The sequence below is a fragment of the Galeopterus variegatus genome, unplaced genomic scaffold (assembly GCF_000696425.1).
Source record: "Galeopterus variegatus unplaced genomic scaffold, G_variegatus-3.0.2 Scaffold845, whole genome shotgun sequence".
NCBI classification, from domain to species: Eukaryota; Metazoa; Chordata; class Mammalia; order Dermoptera; family Cynocephalidae; genus Galeopterus; species Galeopterus variegatus.
The window spans coordinates 297,536-321,767 of record NW_007726956.1 but is presented as its reverse complement, the minus strand read 5'-3'; the positions used below and the strand labels follow the sequence as shown (position 1 = coordinate 321,767).

Sequence of the window (24,232 nt, the reverse complement as noted above, 5' to 3'; positions counted from 1 at the left end):
CCTTTCCTTTAACTCTGATATAATTATTTAGAAAAACATCTCCACCATTATGTTTCCAGTCTGGAGGAAAGGAACAATGTCTTATTATTCTATTTTTCCTTTAGTCCTTATGTGCAGTTGTTTACTAAATTCTTGCCAATGGCATGATCTTATTTTACAGAAAAAAGTAGGATGAGTTTCATTTTGCTGTGAAAAATGGAAAAATACTTTCTCAATGGTTTAGTTTTGCTAAGACTTAAGCTCTACCCAAAAGATGTTAATCTTCAATATTACAAGTAAAATACAATATAAACTATAACCCTTCCTCTCAACAATGTATACTCAGTTTTTTTCTCTTTTGTTGTTTACCTGAGGAAGATTAGGGTCCTATAAAGTTTTCTTATTTTTCTAAGCAGAAAGGACAAAGCAAGAAAGAAAAACAGCTTGCCTCTTCATCTCTATGAAAACATATTGCCAAACACACATTTTCCCTTCCCCCTGCCCCTTCTCCCTTTCCTTTTATTCTGGGACACCTTGACCTAAAGAATATTACTGCATGGACCATAGTTATGGGGAGGCACAGACGTTCCCTGGATGTTTTATTTTATTTTGACTTAGAGACGGGTCCAGGAAGCCTGCTTCTCATTTTGTCTCTAGAAAACATAAGCTACTGTTTCTGCCAAGCTGTAAGTTGAGTAGGTGTTTTTTGTTACTCCATGCAATTACCCATGAAAGAACAAATGAACAAAATATTTGCCTGAACAACAGCCCCTCTCAGGAACAAGTAAGTGTCTTAACTTTCCAGCTGGGTGATACTGAGCTGTGTTGCATCAGGGTATATCCATCAATTTCACAACCTTCAGTGTGTTTCAAACCGGCAAATGTCTTTAGGCAGACCTTGTGAGCAAGGACATGAATTTGTGCCATTTATGTTAAGACCTTCAAACTTGGCTTTAAACTCTGTTATAGTCAGAGAAGACTTTTCACAATACTCCAAAGTATAATGTATTTCCAAACAAAAATACAACCAATTTCATGCAAAAATAAAGAAACTTTTCTAATCTGTTAGGCATCATTATCTGTGAATATGAAAGCGGGTCAGAAAAGATGCTAAATTATAAAATCGAGCACCAGCACTATGTGATCTACCTTTGGAGTTTCGTGTTGTTCCTTATGAAGAGAAAAGAAAAATTTCTATTAAAACAGCTGGGGGAAATGTTGCATTTCATTAATATTTACATTAGTTAATATTAATAGTACCCTAAATCTTTGCTAAGTATTATGCCAAATACTGTACTTGGATTGTCTCATTTAATTCTCACACCAGCCTTATGAAGTAGGTACACTTACAATTTTCCTTACAGACGAGGAAACTACATGGAAGTAAGTAACTAGTCTAAGAGCACACAGGTACTAAGCAGTAGAGCGGGGTGTGAAACCCAGATGGTCTAAAGTGCCACAGCCTGCATGCTTAGCTTTCTAAACTGAATACTTGCTAGAAAAACATATCCTTTCCTGATCTTCCAATTCTATATTAAACAACAGTTAATTTCAACAAACTTTCAATGAATACCTATGATATGCCAGGCAGGCACAGGGGCTAGGGATACATTATGAAGAGCAATTCTCAAATAAAAGCTTTATTAGAGGGCCAGCCCGGTGGCGCACTGCTATAGTGCGCCGCTTGGGAAGCGCGGCGGCGCTCCCGCCGAGGGTTCGGATCCCACATACAGACCGGTTCCCGCTCACTGGCTGAGCGAGGCGCGGGAGCGATGCCGAGGGTTGCGATCCTGTTGCCGGTCCCGGTCCGGTGCGGGGGCAACACTGAGGGTTGCGATCCGTTGCCGGACACGGAAAAAAGACAAAAAGGAAAAAAAAAAAAAAAGCTTTATTAGAGAAATGTGTTAAGCTGGGTAAGAAGAGTATGTACCAGGAAAAAGCCTTTCACAGAGTCTCTAAAACTTAGTAGCCTTGTTGGAAATGGCCTCAAAGAGACACTTCATCACTGATTTTTCAGTCTCTCCTCATTTATGTCAGTTTAATGTCATGTTACTCATAAATATGGTCCCAACTTGTTTATCCAGCCCCTCCTTACTAATTCATGAAAATAATTTTGCAGTGTAAATTAACCCGGAAATTTTCTAACTCCTCTCCTATCGTGATAGCTGACATCCAGAGACAAAAATTATCCTGAAATATTAGAGTGGAAAAGGTCTTTTTGAGAGACTCTAAGTCCCTCATTTGACAGACAAAGAAAATGAGGCAAAGTGATTTATCCATGAATGCAGTTATTAGAGGCGGACTGAATGAGAGCCCAGCTCTTCTTTCTCCTAGCCTGACATTCTTTGTGCTGCACTATGAAGTTGTTACTACATGTAAATATGTTTTTAAAAAGGGACTTTTAACCTATGCCAATTTTCATAGATCCAGATTTTGGGGGGTCTTAATGAACATATCAGTGTTTAAATGAATGACATCAAATTTATGGAGGAAAATCTCCCATGCAAGGAACCATTCACTGGGTGGCAAATTATTGCAGAAGAAATAAATCCGTAACAGAATTTGTTCCTAACCAAAATAATGAACTCTGAATTAATCAAAGATTTAAAAAATAGTCTTGCATAGTCTAATGAAATAAGCATTGTATTGGTCCAAGTTTTTACTTAATAAATACAGCTATACCTATTTCATTTGTTTGTTGCAGGTTGCTGCTCTGAATGTTAACAGTGCAGAGGGGTGAAAGCAGGATCTTGCCCAATGTCATGGGTTCGGATGCTAGCCTATTGGTTGTCAGTTTTGTGATCTCTCTAATTATCCCCATCTGTAAAATAATAATATTGCCTACCTCTTTAACTATTGTGAGAACTAAATTACACAATATATGTAAAGCAGCTAGCATAGGACCATATACTTACGTTCTTAATAAATATAATTATTATTAGTAGTAGTAATTTTTGTACATACTAGTAACCACAGTAGTGTAGTCATAAAAGGTGGGCTAAAAGCTTCCAACACTACCACTAGGGGACAGGAAGAGGAAGAAACGCCAGCAAAGTCCTATTGTTCAAACAGGACTACGCCTAAAACAGATGTCCTGTTTTACAGTTCTCTGGAAAAGGAGAGTCCACAGCTTCTCTCAGTTACTCATTCCAATGCTTAATAGCTCTTTTGTAGCCGGGAAAGTCTATGCCTTACCTGGCATTTCCCCAGCTCTTATATATATGTTAATGATGTTCCTTTAAAAATAATTAAAAAGAAAAATTAATCTGGTAGTCAAGTAAACTCAAGAAATGCTAAGCTAAGCAAGGTTAAATAGGTTTATTGCAAGACTTCTTAGACTAATATGCTAATGATTCATGAGAATACAAAAAGGGAAGGGAAGGCACAATATGCAACATTTGAGAAGTTTAATATTTGATGAAATGTAGTTTGTGAAATGATGGTCTAACCTATGTTGGAGTTTGCAACTCTCCCCCCCCATTTTCTAAACATACATTTATTATCTTCTGCATATTTGCCCTTTACCACATGTACTTAGAAGTGTTATTAAGTTGTTGCTCAGCTTTTCTTTAACTTTAGAATGACTAAGACCAAGGATTTATGTTGGTTAAAACAACAACAAAACCCAAGAGAGAAAGGATTTTTTTATTTAAACCACATATAAAGGAATCACTGTGAAGGTCAATGCCCTTCCTATAGAGACTATCCTAAGAACTTCCAGACAGGAAAAAAAGTCCCATGGAAAGAAACAGGAATCAGAATGACATTGAACTTCTCAACAGTAACACTAGAAGCTAGAAAATCAACAGAACAGTTTTCAAATTTCAGAGAAAAAAATTATTTCCAACTTAGAATTTTAAACTCAGCCAAACCATCAATCAAGTTTAAAGGTAGAATAAAGACATTTTCAGAAATTTAAGATCTCTAAAAAAGCTACCTCCCATGTACTCTTTCCCAGAGTTCTCCACTACAACAAAGAAAGGCAAAATATAGGATCCAGGAAACAAAGGATCTAATCACAGGAGAGAAGTGAAAGGAAGTCCAAGGACAATAGATATAGAGTAGCCTAGAGAGAATGGAGTGGGAGGAGGAAGAATGCCGTGTGGGATCACCCAAGAAATCGGAATACCTGGGGCACTTGTATTTGACCACTTTGAGAGCAGTTTTTATTACTCAGTCAGAGTTTGATGGGTTAGTGATGGGTTCATAGATAAGAAACAACCAAAAAAAAAAAAAAAAGGAAAGAAAAAAGAAAAAGAAAGATATGGAGGTAAATGCTGGAAGAGATGTCTAAAAGAGTTAAAAATCATTACCTTTGAGGAGTGGGAACTAGCTGTAGCATCAAGGATCACCGTTCTTTTTTTTTTTCCTTTTTGTCTTTTTTTACTGACCGGTAACGGGATTGCAACCCTCGGTGTTGCACCCGCACCGCGCTCAGCCAGTGAGCGGGAACCGGTCTCCACATGGGATCCGAACCCTCGGCGGGAGCGCTGCCGCGCTCCCAAGCGGCGCACTCTCCAGTGCGCCACCGGGCTGGCCCAAGGATCACCATTCTTCATTGAAACCTTTATACTATCTGACTTGTTAAACTATGTACAAGTATTACTTGATAGAAGTAAAAATTAAGTTAAAGTTAAATATCGTTTGATTGTAATATTTTCTCATGATTTTACCTAATAGAGAGAGTAAATCTATTCCTTACATGTGTCCCAGTCCTCTTGAAAGGATTTATCATGCAATAATCTAGAAAAGTAGAGAAAATTTTAAGGTAGTTTCAAGTAAAATGAAAGAAAAATCAGAAAAGATTTTGATACTTGACCAACAGATGGCTGTCCTTCTGACTTAAGCATTTAAAAAATAAGTTCTACTAATTCAGTTCTTTTCCTTCATGTAGTATTGTGGGTTTTGTTTAGTAAAGAAGGAAAAAGACACAGGAACCCATTAGCAGAAGTACAACTCAATAATGATAGCTAACAATTTTTAAGTACTTATATGACAGGCACTGTTCCCTAAATGTATTATATATATAACTTTTAATTTGTAAATGCATATATAATATGTAATATATAATTTACAGACATAAACAGTCCTATGTATTATGCATATGTAATAATATATACAATTATAATTACCACCTAACAGACTAAAAAAATTAGACAGAAAACGGCTGAAATGATTTTCCCAATGTTACACAGCTAGTAGATATTAGAGCTGGGGTTTGAATTCTGTTGTGGTTTCTCTGAACCCCTTATTTTGAACAGCATGAATTAAGAAAAGGGTTAGAAATAAATTCTTTAGGAGCTGGCCAGTTAGCTCAGTTGGTTAGAGCATAGCCTTATAACACCAAGGTCACGAGTTTAGATCCCCATACCAGCCAGCCACAAAAAGAAAGAAAGAAATTCTTTGGTGTGTCATTTGTTTCTTTCAATAAGAAAATATATTTCCACTCCGCTGTTTACTTAGACTTTAATGAAAAACAAATACAGTGTTTCTGTGGTTTGGTTTCCCACTGATAGTCTTGGCAGAGGTTGAAGCATTCCAATATGTATATATATATGCACACATTTCTTTATAATAAGCCAGAAGGTCTCAATAGCAAATTTTCAAATTCAGATAATCAGAGAGTACATCATCAGCTTTAGAGAAGACCATGTTCATTTGTGCTTTTCAAAAGTTCATTTTCTCTTGCATGGGCCACATCTTGTTTAGATAGGTGGCTTAAGCCAGTCCTGAGGTATCAGGAGACAGGAAAGATTAAGGATCATGCCCTCACTCATACTAGTCATTTCTTCTGCTTCCTTAGCTGTAGATTCATTGTTAAACTAGTTCAAGCTTGATCTGCTAAAACTATCTTCAAGCATTTCTAAAGGGAGATGGGAGATCTTACTAATAATCTAACTGGGATTAAAGCTAAATGTCTTGAACAGTTACTCTGGTTTAGCTGAAATTCCTTCTTTGCCAAGCACACACTGACAGCAAGTGAAGAATTGTGCTTATTCAGAAATGAAAGAGGGGACATTATTACAGATCTCATGGACATTAAAAGGATAATAAAGGAATATTATGAATAACTTTATGCCCACAAATCTAACAATCTAGATGAAATGGACCCATTCCTTGAAAGACAAGGTGAAGTAGATAATCTTAACAAGCTATATTTATTAAGGAAATTGAATCAATAATTAATAACCTCCAAAACAAAAAGCACTAGGCCAAGATGAGTTTATTGATGAATTCTACCAAACATTTAAAGAAGAAATTATACCAATTTTCTACAGTCTCTTTCAGAAGATAGAAGCAGAAGGAATACATTTTAACTCATTCTATGAGGCCAGCCTTACCCTAATACTAAAACAAGACAAAAACATTATAAGGGGAAAAAAAAAAAAAAAGACCAATATCTCTCATGAACATAGACGCAAATATCCTCAACAAAATATCAGCAAATTCAATCCAACAATGTATAAAAAGAATTATATAAGGGCACTTCAAAAAGTTCACAGAGAGACTAATATTATATTTGAATTCTATTTTCCTACAAACTTTTTGAAGTACACTCAAATACCAGAACGAAATGAAATTTATCCTAGGTATGCAACGCTCAACAGGCTAAAGAAGAAAAATCACATGATCATATCAATAGATGCAGAAAAAGAATTTGAGAGAAGCCAACACACATTCATGGTAAAAACTCTCAGCAAACTAGGAATAAAAGGGCACTTCCTTAACTTGATAAAGAACATCAATGAAAAATGTACAGCTAACATCATACTTAATGGTGAGAAACTTAAGCTTTCCGACTAAGATCAGGAACAAGGCAAGGATATCCCCTCTCCCCACTGCTTTTCAAAGTCCTACTGGAAATCCTAGCTAATGCAACAAGAAAAGAAAAAGAAACAAAAGGGATACAGACTGGAAAGGAAGAAATAAAACTATCTTTGCAAACAACATGACCATCTAAGAGCATATTTAAAAATCTGAAAGAATAGACCAAAAAACCTGGAACTAATAAGCAATTATAACAAAGTTGCAGGATACAGGGTCAATATACAAAAGTCAATTGCTTTCCTATATACCAGCAAAGAACAAGTGGAATTTGAAATTAAAAAAAAAAAATTACCATTTACATTAGCACCACCAAAAATGAAATAGGTATAAAACAACATATGTACAAAATCTGTATGAGGAAAACTATAAAACTGGTAAAAGATATCAAAAAACTAACTAAATGAAGAGATATTCTGTGTTCATGAGTTAAAAAAACAAATATTGCCAAGATGTTGGTTCTTCTCAACTTGATCTATAGTTTCCCTGTAATCTCAGTCAAAATCCTAGCAAGTTATTTTGTGGATATCAACAAGCTGGTTCTACAGTTTATATGGAAAAGCAAAAGACTCAGGAGAGCCAACTCAATATTGAAGAAGGAGAACAAAGTCGGAGGACTGACATTACCTGACTTCAAGACCTGTTATAAAGCTACAGTAATCAAAAGACTGTGGTAGTGGTAAAAGAATAGACAAACAGATCAATAAAATAGGATAGAGAGCCTGGAAATGGTCCCACATAAATGCAGTCAACTGATCTTAGGCAAAGGAGCCAAGAGAATGCAAGAGAGCAAAGACAGTCTTTTCAATAAATGGTGCTGGAGCAACTGGACATCCATGAGCAAAAAATATAAAGAATTTACACACAGATTGCACTCCCTTTATAAAAACTGACTCAAGATGGATCATCGATCTAAATGTAAAATGTAAAACTCTAAGATTCCTCTGAGATAATACAGAAGAAAACCTAGATGCCACTGGGTGTGGTAATGATTTTTTACATAAACACCAAAGGCATGACCCATGAAAAAAAGAATTGATTAGCTGGACGTTATTAAAGTTAAAAATTTCTGCTCTGTGCAAAACAATGTCAAGAGAATGAGAAAGCAAGTCACAGAGTGGGAGAAAATATTTGCAAAAAACACATCTGATAAAGGACTGTTTTCCAAAATATACAAAGAACTCTTAAAACTTAACAATAAGAAAATAAACAACCTGATTAATAAGTGGGCAAAAGGCCTGAGCAGACACCTCACCAAAGAAGATATACAGATGGCAAGTGAGCACATGAGAAAATCTTCAGCATATACTCCATCAGGGATTTGCAAATTAAAGCAACAATGAGATACCACTACAGACCTATTAGAATGGCCAAAATCCAAAACACTGACACCACCAAATGCTGGTGAGGATGTGGAGCAACAGGAACTTTCTCTCATTCATTGCTGGTGAAAGTGCAAAATGTCAAAACCACTTTGGGCGACAGTTTGGCAGTTTCTTACAAAACTAAACATACTCTTACAATACAATCCAGTAATCACACTTCTTGGTATTTATCCAAATGAACTGAAAACTAATGTCCACACAAAAACCTGCACATAGATTGTTGTAGCAGCTTTATTTGTAATTGCCAAAACTTGGAAACAACCAAGATGTCCTTTAGTAGGTGAATGGATAAATAAACTGTTGTTCATCCAGATAATGAAATATTGTTCACTGCTAAACAAATGAGCCATCAAGCAATGGAGGAAACTTAAATGCACATTACTACGTGAAAAAAGCCAATCTGAAAGGGCTGCATACAGTACAATTCCAACTACATGACATTCTTTTGGAAAAGATAAAAATATAAAGATAGTAAAAAGGTCTGTGGTTGCCAGGGGTTGGAGGGAGGGAGGAATGAATAGGCAGAGCACAGAGGGTTTTTGGGCAGTGAAACCTGTGTGACACTACAATGGTGGATACGTGTCATTATACATTTGTCCAAACCCGTAGAATGTCCAACACCAAGAGAGAACCGTAATTTAAACTATGGACTTTGGGTGATAACAAATGAATCAGTCTGGTGGGAGATGTCGGGAGGGGGTAGCTTATGGGGAGAGTGGTCTAAAGGAAATTTCTGTACTTTCTGCTCAATTTTGCTCTCTACCTAAAACTGCTCTAAAAAATAAAGTTTATTAATTAAAAAAAGAAAAAAGAAAAAGAATGGTGCTTAGGTCAGAAAAAGAATGTGGACGGTTTCCCTGGCTAGCTGTCCCTCCACATTTTAGGTTAGGCTTTGCAGTGATTGCGGAATGAAAATGGGGGAGAAGTGGAGAAAAGAAAAAAATGAAAGAATGCTCCTCAAAAGCTTCTAACTACTCAGAAAGGAAGGAGCCACCAAAGATCTGCCAAAGGACTGTTTCTCTTTGCTTTGCCCACCTCTCAAACACTTTTGTAAAGGTCCTCCTGCAATGAGGAAAAGACAGACTCGGTAGGTGGGGTTAAGTAACCCTTGACTACTGAAGTTCCTCTAACAGCTTAAAATTATCATAGAGGGAAAAGCCATTTTCCTTCTCAGAGTTGTTTAGTCTGGCAAAATGATGTGATACGCTATGCACTTTTATTTTTAATTTACTGTACCAAGCAATCTTAATGAGAAGATAATGGTCTTAAGTTAAACAAACACTGAGAACAAAAGTGTCAAAATAGATGAAACTAGATCACTAGTGGTTATAGGCTGATGTGCAGATTTTCACTAGCTATCTCATATATTATCTTAAAATATTTTACAATGGATATTAAAATATCCATAGTAAACATTTTTTCCATATTTTAAATCTTCTTTCTGAGCTATTATAGCATTATTAAAAATATCCTATATGAAAGCATTTGATAAAATTCAACATTCATTCATGATTTTTTAAAAAACTTTTAACTACTAAGGAAAGGGAACTTCATTAGTCTGATAAAGACTATCTATATAAAACAAACATAAAACCTAAAGTGGCCATCATACTTTAAAGCTTTCCTCCTGAGATCAGGAATGAGATAATACCAGCTATCATTACTTCTATTCAATACTGTACTGGAGATCCTACCCAATACAATAAGGGGAAAAAAAGACATGAGGATTGAAAAAGAAGGAATAAAACTAACATTACTCACAGATGACATGATTGCGTTAAAAAAAAAACCTACCCCAGGGGCCGGCCTGGTGGCGCACTGCTACAGTGCGCCGCTTGGGAAGCGTGGCGGCGCTCCCGCTGAGGGTTCGGATCCCACATACAGACCGGCCGCTCACTGGCTGAGCGAGGTGCGGGAGCAACACCGAGGGTTGTGATCCCGTTGCCGGTCCCGGTCCGGTACGGGCGCGACACTGAGGGTTGCGATCCGTTGCCGGTCACGAAAAAAGACAAAAAGGAAAAAAAAAAAAAAACCCTACCCCAAACCACTAGAGTTAATAAGAGAATTTAGCAAAGTTCCTTCATACAGGGTCAATATTCAAAACCCCATTATATTTCTATAAGCCCAGCAAGAAATACAAAATAAAATTTAAAAACAAATTTTACAATAGCACCAAAAACATCAAATACCTAGGAAAAAAATCTACCAAAATATGTGTAAGATTTCTACACTGAAAACCCCGAAACATTATTAAACAAAATACTAAAGAATATCTAAATAAATGAAGGAATATTTCATGTTTATGGACTGGGACACTCAATATTGTAAAACTGTCAATTTTCTCCCAATTCATCTACAGATTCAGAACAACTCCAATAAAAATCCCAGTCAGAAACTGACATGCTGGGCCGAGCCCGTGGCGCACTCGGGAGAGTGCGGCGCTGGGAGTGCAGCAGCACTCCCACCCACGGGTTCAGATCCTATATAGGGATAACCGGTGTGCTCACAGCGCTCACTGGCTGAGCGCAGTGTGGCCGGTCTCAAAAAGGACAAAAAAAAAAGAAACTGACATGCTGACACCGCACCTGTGCCTTGGGGCCTGTCTGGGAAACTGGGGCATGGAGAAGGGGACTGGAACCCCCTCCTGCAACCAGGCACACCGTGCCAACACCTCGGGACCCACTTGGGGATCTGGGGCGGGGATCTGGGACACTCTCCACAACCAGGCACACTGCCAGCACCAAGGAGCATGCCAAAACCATCTCCTCCGTGTGGGTGGCCCACCACAGCCACCATGATAACCATGGCTGCCGCAAACGTGGCTAGATGCCACAACCACCATGCAGATGGTCCGCCAGATGGAGTGCATTAACGCAAGGAGAGTCAACAGCAGAGATAAAGAAAGGAGGAGGATGTCTCTCTCCACAGAGCCCATTTCAGAGTAACGGAAGAGGCATCTGCTCTATGATAGTATTGGGGGACCTGATCCCACCTCTCAGCATTGGACAGATCATTTGGGCAGCAAATCAACAGAGTAACCATTATTCTTTAAGAGGGAGAGAAGAAATCTAGGGTGATTAGAGGGAAGAAGGAAAGGGGGATGGGAAGGGATTGGACACGGGTCATAAATAATAATTACGATTTGTAACATTATATATGCTAGTAATGTTGATTCGATCAACATATCTCAATGTTGAACCCCCAAAATTTGTATAATCAATTTTGATTCAATAAAAAAAAAAAAAAAGAATTGACATGCTGAGACTAAAACATAGATGGAAATTCAAAAGGCCAAGAATAGTCAAGGCAATCATGAAGAGGTACAAAAACGCTGGCCAACTTGTACTACCAGCTATCAAAACCAATTATAAAGCTACAGAAATTAAGACAATATGTTAATCGGTGCAAAGATAGAAAAACAGACCAATGCAACAGAGTAGCAAGTTCAGAATCAATACAACATGTATATGGTCACCTGGTTTATGACATAAATGTCACTGCTGGGTAGCTGGTGGGGAAAGGATGATCTTTTCAATAAATGTACTAGGTCAATTGGATATTCATATGGGAAAAGATGAACTCCTACCTTACAACATACACAAAAATCAATTCCATGTGGATTACAGATCTAAATGTGAAATATGAAATAGGAAAGCTTTTAAAATAAAAACTAAGACATTTTATCAACCTTTCTTGAACAGGATATAAAAAGCACTGACCATAAAAGAAAAATTTAGTATATTGGGCTATATTAAGGTGAAAAACTTCCGTTTATTAAGTGAATGAAAAAGCAACACAGAGTGGGAGAAGATATTTGCAATACAAGTACAGGCATTTAACAAAGTATACTTTAGAACTCTTATTTAAAGTACCTAACATAAAAAAATAGAAGAAAATAATAAAGTACCCAATATAAAAGTAAGCAAAAGTCTTGAACAGGCACTTCACAAAAAAGGATAGCCAAATGGATGACAAATATTTTCAACGGTGCTTAACTTTTTAGTCATGAGAGAAAGGGAAATTAAAATTACAATATAATACCCACACATCCACTGCTAAGATGAAAAGGACAGAATGCCACATGCCAGTGATGACGTGGAGCAATAGAACACTCACACACTGCTCATGGAAATATAAACTGCTACAACCATGTCCAAAACTGTTTGGCAGTATCTACTAAAGCTAGACATATTCTCTGGCCCAAGCACATAGCTACCAGAAATGAATAAATTTGTTCACTAGAAGACCTCTGCAAGAATGTTCACAGAAGTCCTATTTGCAATACTGGAAATTGCCAGAATGCCCATCAACAGTATGATGGATAAATATATTGTGAAATAGTCACACAATAAAACGCTATAGTGTAATGAGAATGAATGACGTACAATTGTACTTGAAAATGTGATTAATCTCACAAGCAAATGCTGAACAAAAGAGTCCAGACACAAAAAAAGTAAGCAATTTATGATTCTACCTACATAAAATTCAAAATAGGCAAAGCTAATCTGTGGGTTAGAAATTAGAATAGTCAGAAGGCTTCTCGGGTGTTGGCATTATTCTGCTTCTTTATCTGGGCACTAATTACACAAGCATGTTCACTTGTGAAGATGATTTAGGCACTTTTCTGTATGTATGCTATACTTCAATAAAAAGGTTAAATAAGAGAGAATGTTCCGGGGCCGGCCCGGTGGCGCACTGCTACAGTGAGCCGCTTGGGAGTGCAGCAGCGCTCCCGCCGAGGGTTCGGATCCCACATACAGACCGGTTCCCGCTCACTGGCTGAGCGAGGTGCGGGCGCAACACTGAGGGTTGCGATCCGTTGCTGGACACCAAAAAGGAAAAAAAAAAAAAGAGAGAGAATGTTCCGTAAGGGTCCTGGGAGTGGGATAGAAGGAAGCATACAGATCAGCCAAAGAAGCCAACAAAAACTCTTCCGGTTGAGTTAAAAGGATTGTTATATGTACTGACCAGCAGCCAAAAAAAAAAAAAAAGAAAAAAAAGGACTGTCATATAGAATTACAGGGCATTCATTAAAGAATTGTTCAACTCAAAAGTTATAAAACATTATTAAAATTAGTCTTAATAGGCTATCTGTTTTTTCTAACTGGCTTCCTTGACAATAAAGGCTATATACATATTCAACCACACCCTCAAATCTGTGTACATTGGGTAGGTAAAAATTCAAAGGGTGCAATTCAAATCCTAAGGAGTGAGTAAGTAATAAAAGTTTTGTTTTTGCTTTAGAACTGATACATCTGGCTTGTGTGTCAGGCCTGTTTCTGTTTTACAAGGACACCATATTTTTAAGCAATGCAGGAAAATTTTTTCCAAATACTAATGCCTACATCAGGAGTCTTGTGTTTGGGACATGAACATGCTTGGGTTAGTTGAATTATCTTTTGAGCCATTCCATTTAAATGAAATAAAGGCAGTGGGTCAAATCCATTTGAGCTACCAATTTTATGCTAATTGTTTAACTTTTCCTTGTATCAACAATCTATTTTATGAACCTTGCTTCTTGGAAGAGTTACCATTATATTTTATTACAGTATTTCTCTTCTCAAAGCCTTTCCTTGTTTTAGTTTTCTTTGATATTTTTCTTTCTCAATATCTTAAGCTCAGTAAATGTTCAATCAGTAATATAAAACCAAAAACATCTCAAATCAAGACAACCAATTGCCTAATACTATGTGCAAGGTGTTTTTTAGGCTTTACAAGAAATACATTATAATGTAGTTTTGACCTTGAGAAGCTTACAAGGGTGAAAGATGTCTAGCAGTAGAGGGAAGTACAGAGACCAGACTACTGAGAGAGACAATAAGCAATCTAGAAATGTGGAGAAGAAAGAGACTCATATGATCTGAAATAATTAGGGATAGCTTTCTGGTAAAAATGAGTTTTGAATTACGTGGGGCCAACGGGATGATTAGGATTTGGATTGTTATTAATATTCCAAGCAAAAGGTTCTTGTCCCTGTCATTCAGCATGTCCCTTCTATTACCTGACATTGCTTAAGAAATAACTAAATGTATTTAATATCCAAGATGATTAAATTTAATATAGGACATACACTTGAAAATTGAGCTGGTTTCTCCTGGGTCAGTTGCTTATATCTTGGGCAATTGGGGCTAGAGATGTGATTTATCAACGGCAAAGAAATTTCTTTGTAAATGGTAAAAAATTCTATGTAAATCTGGCTATCCCAACATCAAACTTACATTTAAAAAAAATTTTTTTTTGGCAGCTGGCTGGTATAGGGATCCAAACCCCTGATTCAAACACATTTTTGACTGTTGTTAGCATTATATTTTAATCCACTAAGTAATCTTGCCCAATCTATATAATAGATTTACAACTTTAATTACCAAACTATAGCAGGATTTTAGGTAAAGTATAAGACCATAGCAAGATAATATCTAATGATCTTACATCAAACATATTTAATTGCTAATGTAGTATAAAGTAATGAGTAATAAAAATAATAATATAAGACGATTTACTTTTTCTCAAAGAAGTGATTTAATTAAAAGACTTAATTAAAAGCTATAGTGTTCACATCTCTGGAACTTGTGAAAGATATTAGGACTCCTGTTTTGTTACTTAGTTTTGCCATTGGCTATTTGCCAAAACAAGTAATTGAAACTTAGTTTCTTCTGGAACAATGATTAATAAAATATATCTATCAGATAAAAGTTAAATATTCTGAAAAAATGCTAAAGATTATAACAGTAAGCAGTAAGTCCATCTTAATTAGGTATGGTAATAGAAAACTTTAGATAGCATGGATAATGATAATCTATATTATCCTAAAGTGGTAACTTCCATTTTAAGGGTGAGAAAAAAACAGAACTAACATGTTAGGCTCCTATTATATATCAGGTAATAAATGCTTAAGTGCTTTATATATTGGCTATTTGTTACTTTATCAAATAAGTTTCTTTTTTTGAGCATTGCTAGTAGAGGTTCAAATGTATACTGGAAATATTAAAAGGTGGGCAGATTTGCAGAAGCTGCCAAGATTTGAATAATTCACAAACAAATGACATTAAAATTAATATTCAAATGATATTCTACTAATGATAATCAAACTAATGGAGGGACATGGTGCAAGTAACTCTAAATAACAGGTAATTCAAAACAAATTTGTACTGGTTTGTAAGTATATATACTACTGTTGGGTTTTCTACATTAGAATTGGTTTTATAATAATATTTAACATTCACTAAACTTTTGTTTTTATTTACTATAAATATGCCCATTCCTGACCTCAGAAGCTTGTTGAGGTACAGAAGATCAGCTTGGTATTGATAAACCTACAAGAACATCTTAGATACCTATTATGTGTTAGGTATTTGTGGAATAGAGAATAAAACATGGATCTTTTTCCTCAGGAACTATGTAATTGGCTTATGGAACATATAGAAAAGAAAATAGTACCAGACACTCTCTAATTAGAGGCTAAATTGTGTGATAGAGACCATAAACGTTAGAGGATTTTACTCTTCCATTTAACAAATATTAATGAGTACTACTATTCACCAAGCATTCTAGTTATTTGGAATATATCAGTGGGTGAGCAAAGTGGACACAGACCTCTCTGCATTTATGGGGTTAATAGTCTAGTGAGATAAAGTGGACCATCAACAATAAATATAATCAATTAATAAATTATATAGTATGTTAGAAGATGATAAATGCTTAGAAACAGAAAATTGTAGTGCAGAGGAGGGACAGATGGTGGGGAAAACAGATAATAGGATGGTCAAGGTAGTGCTCACTAGAAGTTGAGATCTGAGCAAAGATTAGAAGGAGTTGGAATCAGCCGAAAGGATGTCAGAGGAAGAGGACTCCAGCCTGAAACAAGTACTAGAGCAGATGCAGGAAGGAGCAGCGTGTCTGAACTTTGGAGGAACAGCAAGGAGGCCAGTGTAGCTGAGCAGAGTGAGTGAAGGGGACACAGACAGGGAGGAGAGGGGATCAGAGAGGTCGATTGGGTGGGAGGGGGCATGGGGCAGATTTGGGCTTTGGTTACAAGTGAAATGGGGAGCCACTGCAGAGTTTTGAGCAAAGTGACAGATCTGACTTACATATTTTAACATGATCCCTCTGGATGACAAGTTGAGACCAGGCTGCTGGGAGGTAAACCTGTCAAGAGACTGGCATTCAGACAAGAGAGGGTGGCTTGGAGGGTGCTGGCAGTGGAGGGGGGAGAAGAGATATATTCTGAACACATTTTCAGTTTAGAGGAGATGGACAGCAACTAACAGTAATGTATACAGAGAATGTTCCCTGGAATAGAACACTGATGACAGTGCTTGGATGACAGCGGGAATTTGAAAAGATGGAAGAATTAGGAAAGGCATTCTTGGGACAATAAGTCTGAACCCAACAGGGCAGGCTAATCCCTGAGATGTGGTGGGAAATCAGGTAAAATATAGAAAGTAGGATGGCCAGTTTCCTCAGTTTTTTAGAGCATGGTGCTGATAATACCAAGGTATAGGGCTTGATTCCTGTACTGGCCAGCCACCAAAAACAAACGTACGAAAACCATAAAGTAGAGCCAGATTATAAAGACAGATTTGAAAGCCAACTTCACAATTTTCACTATGGTGCTTGTAAATAGTAGGTGTTCAATAAATATTAGAAGACATACTAAAAACAGGCTTCTCAGGACTGCTAATCTGGCAGTCTGGATTGGATGGCAGAGTTTCTCATTCAGAAGATCAGCTAAAAGGTCATACAGAAACCTGGCATGAGGTAACAAGGGATAATTCACATGTAGGTAATTGGCAGTTATTTTAAATCTACTTTATAATGTTAACCACAAGTGCCATTCACTGCTTGTGGGAACTTCAGTCTTGTGTTGGCAATCCCGTGCTCAAATAAAAATAACACGAGTCTAAAACACTGTGTACTCAGATAGCCATGTGATCTTAATTCTGAGTTGTAAAAGTTGGATTGTGATTGTTATCAGTTACATGTGCAATTTCTTTATATTTTTTCCTGACCTAGTCAATCTTGAACACATGTGCAATTTCTGTCTCTAAATTAATTACAGGTGCAAAACGGCAGATACAAAAAAAAAAAAAGATTATCTGGTAGAAGTTTATAGAAACTTAGTTCCTTTCAAATGAGTCCAATTCATTATCACACATATTTTCACAAATATTCAACACTAGTAGATGGATATAAGCCATTTACTGGACCACCTCTAGCGCCTATTAAAGTGTGTACAAAGGAAGCTAAAATAACAGCTCTGTATCAGTTCTGTTCATCTAAGACAATGAAGAAATTTACTTTGCTCAGATCTCTTCTGACCCAAGGAATGTACACCTAAAAAAGAGCTATGATAATTTTAGAATTTCCCAAGGGTTATCCTATTAAAGTTGTAAGTGAGAATGCTGACAAAATTACTAATCTATGACAACCTCTACCAGGGTTATAAAGTTGTTTTTCATTTAACGTCCCACATTTTATACTGCAATTAGCAGTTTAAATGGATAATTGCTGTCAGGTAGCTTCTAAGAGAAGTTGTATTCATCAAGGCTGTAAAGGGAGAATAAGATTTTTTTAAAAATCCTGTGTTTTCTTATAAACATCTAGTATAAATGACATTTATTTCAGGCATTTCCCATAATTCATAATTTTTGGCAAAAGTACAAGAGAAATGACAGTTTTCAAAAAAGTAGTAAGGAGATTCTCATAGGCTAGAAATCTACCAAATCTGCTAAATCTTGGTGATCAAGAAAGAGTTCCAAACAGTTAAGTAAGAAATAAATGATAAAACTAGAGCCAAACTTAAAAAAAAATTAATATGGACAACAGTAAAATTCTAGAAAAAGGTCCTGAATTGTTATTACATGTGAGATTATGAAATTCAGCCTGTGTTAATAACTTAAATCTTTTCTAAACTGCCACTTCATCATATACAGAATGATATAATCTAAAATAGTTTTTCAATGTCTCTGAGAAGAAAACATGTAATCATAGCTCCCATTTAGGCCCAAAGAATTATTTCGACCTTTGGAAATTCAATTTCTTCACAGATAAATGTTAATGAAAGTGGGAGGTAGGGCCAGCCTGTGGCTCACTCGGGAGAGTGCGGTGCTGATAACACCAAGGCCACGGGTTCGGATCCCATATAGGGATGGCCGGTTGGCTCACTTGGGAGAGCGTGGTGCTGACACCACCAAGTCAAGGGTTAAGATCCACTTACCAATCATCTTTAAAAAAAAAAGAAAGTGGGAAGTACTTTCCCCACTTAAAAAAAAACTTTTTTTTCAATCAAATCAAAGATGTTTTCTCTCAGTTCAATTCTGTCTTTATCAAAATGCCTGTGGGAGGTCATGCAGAAGCTTCGTTTCACTCAAATAACTGCCACTTGTTTTATTTGTTTTTTTATTGGTGGCTGGCTGGTAAGGGAATCTAAACCCTTGACCTTGGGGTTATCAACACTGCGCTCTAGCCAACTGAGCCAGCTGGCCAGCCGACTACTTATTTTAGTGCAATAAGGAATTCTTCAGGTTTTTTTTTTCCATATTCCATAAAATGCTTCAGACTTGGGATACTGTGTCAGAGCCTTCTATTCTATCCATAAGAGATTAATACTCCAAGTCTAGAACAATAAACTCCATATAGGGCTTTAGATCTGCTTTCACAAATATTGTCACTTAATGCTTATGAGAACCCTGTATCTTCTGTTAATATATATGGAAATGGAGGGCCAGAGAGGGAAAACAACCTGCTCAAATTTACACAGCAAGTATGTAGCCAAGATAGGATTGGTCCTTTTATCCCACATGGGTCCTTTTAAACTTCTGGAAAGGTAAAAACTTTGGTCAATCATCCAAATGTTTCTGAGTATTCAGTTGTCTGGAGTCATGCAGATACAGTTTAAGTCTCCCTCAACAAAAATGGTGTGCAATCACTCAGTCACTCCTATCTCAGGAGAGACTCCCCTTGTGAAGGATTGTCTATTGCAGCATTTATCATGTCTCTAAGGCATATTTTCATTGCACAATCAGCTCCAAAGGACAAGCATGTCATCATCTTTCAGTGCTCTGGTGCAACAACTTAAAATTATAGAATTCACACAGGACTAAGTCTGGCACTAAAAGCAGGAGGCATATTCAGCTCAAGCTTGTGGAAGCTTCCCTTCAATCTTGCCAATTTTTACTAGTGGAAATGGTTGCAGAGCCAGCATGGGGTTACTTGGGGTTGCTTGAGGAACCCTTGATGAAAAAAGAAAAGGGAATAACATAAAGAGGTCACAGTAATAATGGAGCCTAGGAAAAGGTGTGGACATTCTCTTTGGGTGTAGTGGATAAGTACAGTAGAGGTTTTAATCTCATTCATATGGCCAATACAGCTGGACATCCCAAACGTGCCACTTTTTCTTCAACCCAACTATTTGCAACAACCCGCAATTCCATTTTGCCTTTGATGAGGAAGAAGAAGCACTTACACTAATCACTGTACTTAGAAACACTCTCCATAGTGTTTCATCTCTGCTAGCCTCAGATAGCTAATGATGAGCAAATATCCAAATTATTTTTAAGTTCGTCTGTTTGTTTTTGCAGGGATGGAATAAGTATTTAGTGGTCATTTACAAAATACAATAGAAGCAACAATCATAGGTCTTCGGCTTTTAGGAACTCACATTTCTAACAGAAAAACAATATTTATTCATAAGAAGTAGCCAGAGACCATAAAACAAGGGTTAAATTGTTGGTAAAAAATATAATATTTTAACTGCTAATAATTCTATTCTGTCCCATGTTAATTAAGAAGAAAAGTACTGGGTCATTCTTTTGGAGGAATACGAGGAGACAAAAAAAAAAATTAAAGTCAGGGCAAATTCAAGGCATAAAAATAGAGATTAGCACAGAATGAAAACTAACTTGAATCACATAACCATCCCTTATTATAAACAGTACTTGCCCCCAAGTTAGCCTAAAATATTTGTTGTGCTGCATTCTAGACATATTCTTTTCAGACAGACAAAACTATCAAATTTGGGCTCAAGAACTATTTTACAGTATAGACAGGACATTCTGCCCCGAGGCAGGCTAAATTAATAACTGAAGAAATACAGCAGCAATTTTTATGGCATACAGAAAAACTGAATAACAGTATAATATAGAATGTAATAAAACTAAACACTTATTTAAGAGGCTCAGATGTTAGAAATATTCATGGAGTCAAATGATTGTAATAAAATATAACAGTATTTCAGGAAACATTTTTTCCTTAGTTTTTAAAAAGCTTGATATTTAAAAAAATTGTGACTAGTATGTTCAAACTCAGACTTCCAGGAAAATTAAAAGGTTAAAATGTAAAACCATCCATTTGAATGATTAAGTGACTTAATTTTAATGCTTTGGCATCTATATTGTAAATCCTGACTCACACTAGTTAACACAATCTATTTTATGTAATCTATGAGAAGAGAAAAATAAAACAAATAGAAATATAGAAATAAATACGAAACAATACAAAACAGAAGAAGCTGTGCTAAGAAACTCCAGTAGAAGGAGCTGTAGAAATGAAGAACTTATATTTTGCAATGGCCAAGAAAGAAATGTTAAAAAATGAGGTATCTATTTGAATCTGACACATCCGAATAGGAGTAATAGTTAATCATTTATTTAGCATGGTATGGGCACATAACCTTTTAGGGACCTCATTTTCTTTATGTGTAAAATGAAATGTTTAGAAAAGATATTCTTCAAGGCCCCCACAATCTGTTCTACAATGCATTAGACGCTATGCTAGGGGGTATCCTAAGAAACCCTAAAAAGGAATATAACTTGGTCCTAGAGCTTACAATTCTTTGGGAGAGATATACACACACCTATCTAGATTTCAAAGTAGAACAGAAAAGTGCTGAGAGTACTTTAGGAGGAGTAAAAATATTGTAAGAGGGATTTAAAAATGCTGTGAGAGATACCTAACATATAAGATTAAAACTGTTATGAAAAATATCTAACACACAAGACAAAAAGGAGAAAAAACAGCCCTTCAAGTATTCTAAAAAGCCCTTATGTATTTTTGGGAAACGTATGCAAACTCAGGAAATAAAAATGAATAGTATTGTTTTTGGATATAAATATACCTTGAATGCTTAAAATTCAGGAAATAGCCATACACAGAGATAAAACATGGATTAGGTTAGCTTTCTTTTTTTAAGGTTCTGAATGTTTATAAGTGAACACTATAGCAGCAAGCTAAGCATTAAAATACAGGAATACACACATGATAGTTTTAGAACAAATACAATTTGAAACACACTGTAAGAGCAATTTTACCTTTATATAAATGTCCAAAGTACAACAACAACAATAATAATAATAATAATAATAATAATAATAATAATAATACCCACAAAATAAACGCCCAAAGTATCCCCAATAGCCACATCTGGAATAGACTTTACCTCGTGAAGTGCTTGCAGACAGTATATCAGTGAAGAAATCGCTCTCTGGGTCAATAGGAGAATCTCCTAGAGTTTCACCCATAACAGCATAAAATAGGAATTTGCTGTAATTCACACTGATATTTTGTCTATATCTTGCAAAAGATCAGTCCATTAAAAGAAAATGACTTGCGTTAATAGCACTTGTGAATACACCAATGAGTCAAGACATCAGTTTCTGAATATTTGGGAGAGGTGGGAATAAACACAGAAAGGATGGGGCCTGAACTGGCTAGCACTGTCCTGTTTAGAGAGCCAGCTGTGACAAAATGTTGTGTCATAGTGTGGTTCAGTGCTTTGGCAAGACTTGGTACATTACAAGGAAAACATTGCCACACTGTCTCGCCAGTGACCTACATGTCCAGTATTTTGTGAGGGGAGTGAGCTGTACAGTATTTAGAATTATCAGAGCAGAGATTGTTCAATATTCAATATTTTTTTATTGTGATAAAATACACATCAATTGATTCTTAAATGGAAACCTTTAAATTTCTGAGTTATAAAATGGTAGACAAGCTTATTTAGGCAAAGTTTTCCTTAAACCTTTAAATTTCTGAGTTATGAAATGGTAGACAAGCTTATTTAGGCAAAGTTTTCCTTAGGTGTCCATCTCTGGTCTAATCTTTAATCATGTTATCTGAAGACTACTTTGTAATTCAAATATGTATCCATATTTTATTTTATTTTTGCATCTGGCCAGTATAAGGATCCGAAACCCTGATCTTGGCGTTGTAACACCGTGCTCTAACCAACTGAGCTAACTGACCAGTACTGTATCCATATTTTAAATTTTGCTATCAGCATGCTACCAAAATGTTGTATTCCTAAGGTATTTATTCTACTACTTTACAAAGCCCAAAATGATATTGACTGCTACCCAAATTCTATAAAAGGTAATAGTTGAGAGAATGAAGATAGGCCCTGATATGGTTTCAATTTTATATGTCAGGGTTTGCTTTTTTGAAACTTAAGTTTATCCATCAATAACAAATGCAGCAATGCTGCGTCAGTTGATGTTTGAACTTCGGTTGATGTTTAAATGGTAAGTGCTATGTCATAATGAAAAAATGGAGTTTTCTCTCTCTCCGAAGAATAATGCATTACCAGAAAAAAATAGACTTACGCTGTTAAGTTGGCAAGGAATTGTGGTCAGTTTTGTAATCAGGAAAAAGCTGGCTTCTCGCTCAAGGCCTTTGCCCTTTTTGGCAAGGAGAAACACTAGCTGTGCCAAACTACTAATGTGGGAGAAGATCTTGTCACCCAAGTGGCCTAATAGAATTGCAGTGACTTGTGGATTTTAAAAGATGCGCCTCCTTAGGGCAGTATATCAGATGGCAATAATTTTCTGAACTACATTTATCCCCATATTCCCAAAGTGGAATAAATATATATCTGGTTAATCTACGTTGAGTAACTATTCATTCTTTAATGGGACTTGTAAGAATCTCCTTGTCAATCATGGAGCAATAGCTTGATGGGAAAAAGCTTACTGCGTTTGAACAGTGCAGAATAAAGTGGAGAGCTGGGCAATTACATTGTTATTTTAAACCTAAAACCTTTATTAAGGTAATTCAAGTTAAAGGAAGTTTCTTGACAGTCCAAATGACTGAGGTAATTATAGTTGTGTAGAATCAGTTTTATCTATATTCAATTTGAATTCTCAACAAAGGAATTTCTCCTTCCCTCTCAATGCTGGGAAATTTAATAATACTTTAATCCAGACACAATGACATAATATTTAAGGATGTGATCGAATCCACGATTCTTGGTTGAACTCATGATAGATCAAAATCAATTGTTAAAGTCAAGAACATTTTCCATATGCTCCTTGACTTATGATGGGGTTACCTCCCAATAAACCCATTGTAAAGTTGAAAAACCATAAATCAAACCATTGTAAGTCAGGGACCATCTGTATTCCATGGCTCCTGAATCTGGTTAACACCTAATCATACAGCACTTGACCACATTCTGTCATTCCTTCTTCCCCTAAACTATTTTTTACTTGAAAGCAAAAACCTGTCTTACTCATTGTATTTCATTCATTTGTTCAACAGATATTTATTAACAATATAATATATGGCAAGCATTAAGCTCGGTGCTAGAGATACAGTGATGAACAAGATGGGTGTATTCTTATCTTACAGAGTTCAAAAATAGTCAATAAACAAAAATTACAATTTTGATAAACATAGAGTCTGGCATATTGCAGGTTCAATAAATGTTGCTTAAACTCTTGACAGCATATACAAACCAAGCAATAAATGAAGCATCCCAAGTTACTAACAAAATAATTAACAACGTGGATTGCCTAATCATATTTTATGTTAATGAGAATATTTTGTCCTATCACATTGTAGTGCTAAGTCACTTAAGAAATAACTTGCTCACATTGACATTAAAACGGAGGAAAACAGGCTAGCTGGTTAGCTCAGGTGATTACAGCAAGGTGTCAGAACACCAAGGTCAAGGGTTTGGAGCCCCTTACTGGCCAGTCGCTAAAAAAGTAAATAAATAAATAAAATTAAATAAAATGGAGGAAAATAAACTGAGCCAATCTCATTTGTAT

At 36.2% G+C, this 24,232-nt stretch overlaps 1 protein-coding gene across 1 annotated transcript in view; it reads right to left on the bottom strand.

Moving 5' to 3' along the window:
- PPARG (peroxisome proliferator-activated receptor gamma) overlaps nt 1–24,232 on the bottom strand; it is a 120,811-nt gene that overhangs the window by 52,609 nt on the left and 43,970 nt on the right. The window lies entirely within an intron of this gene.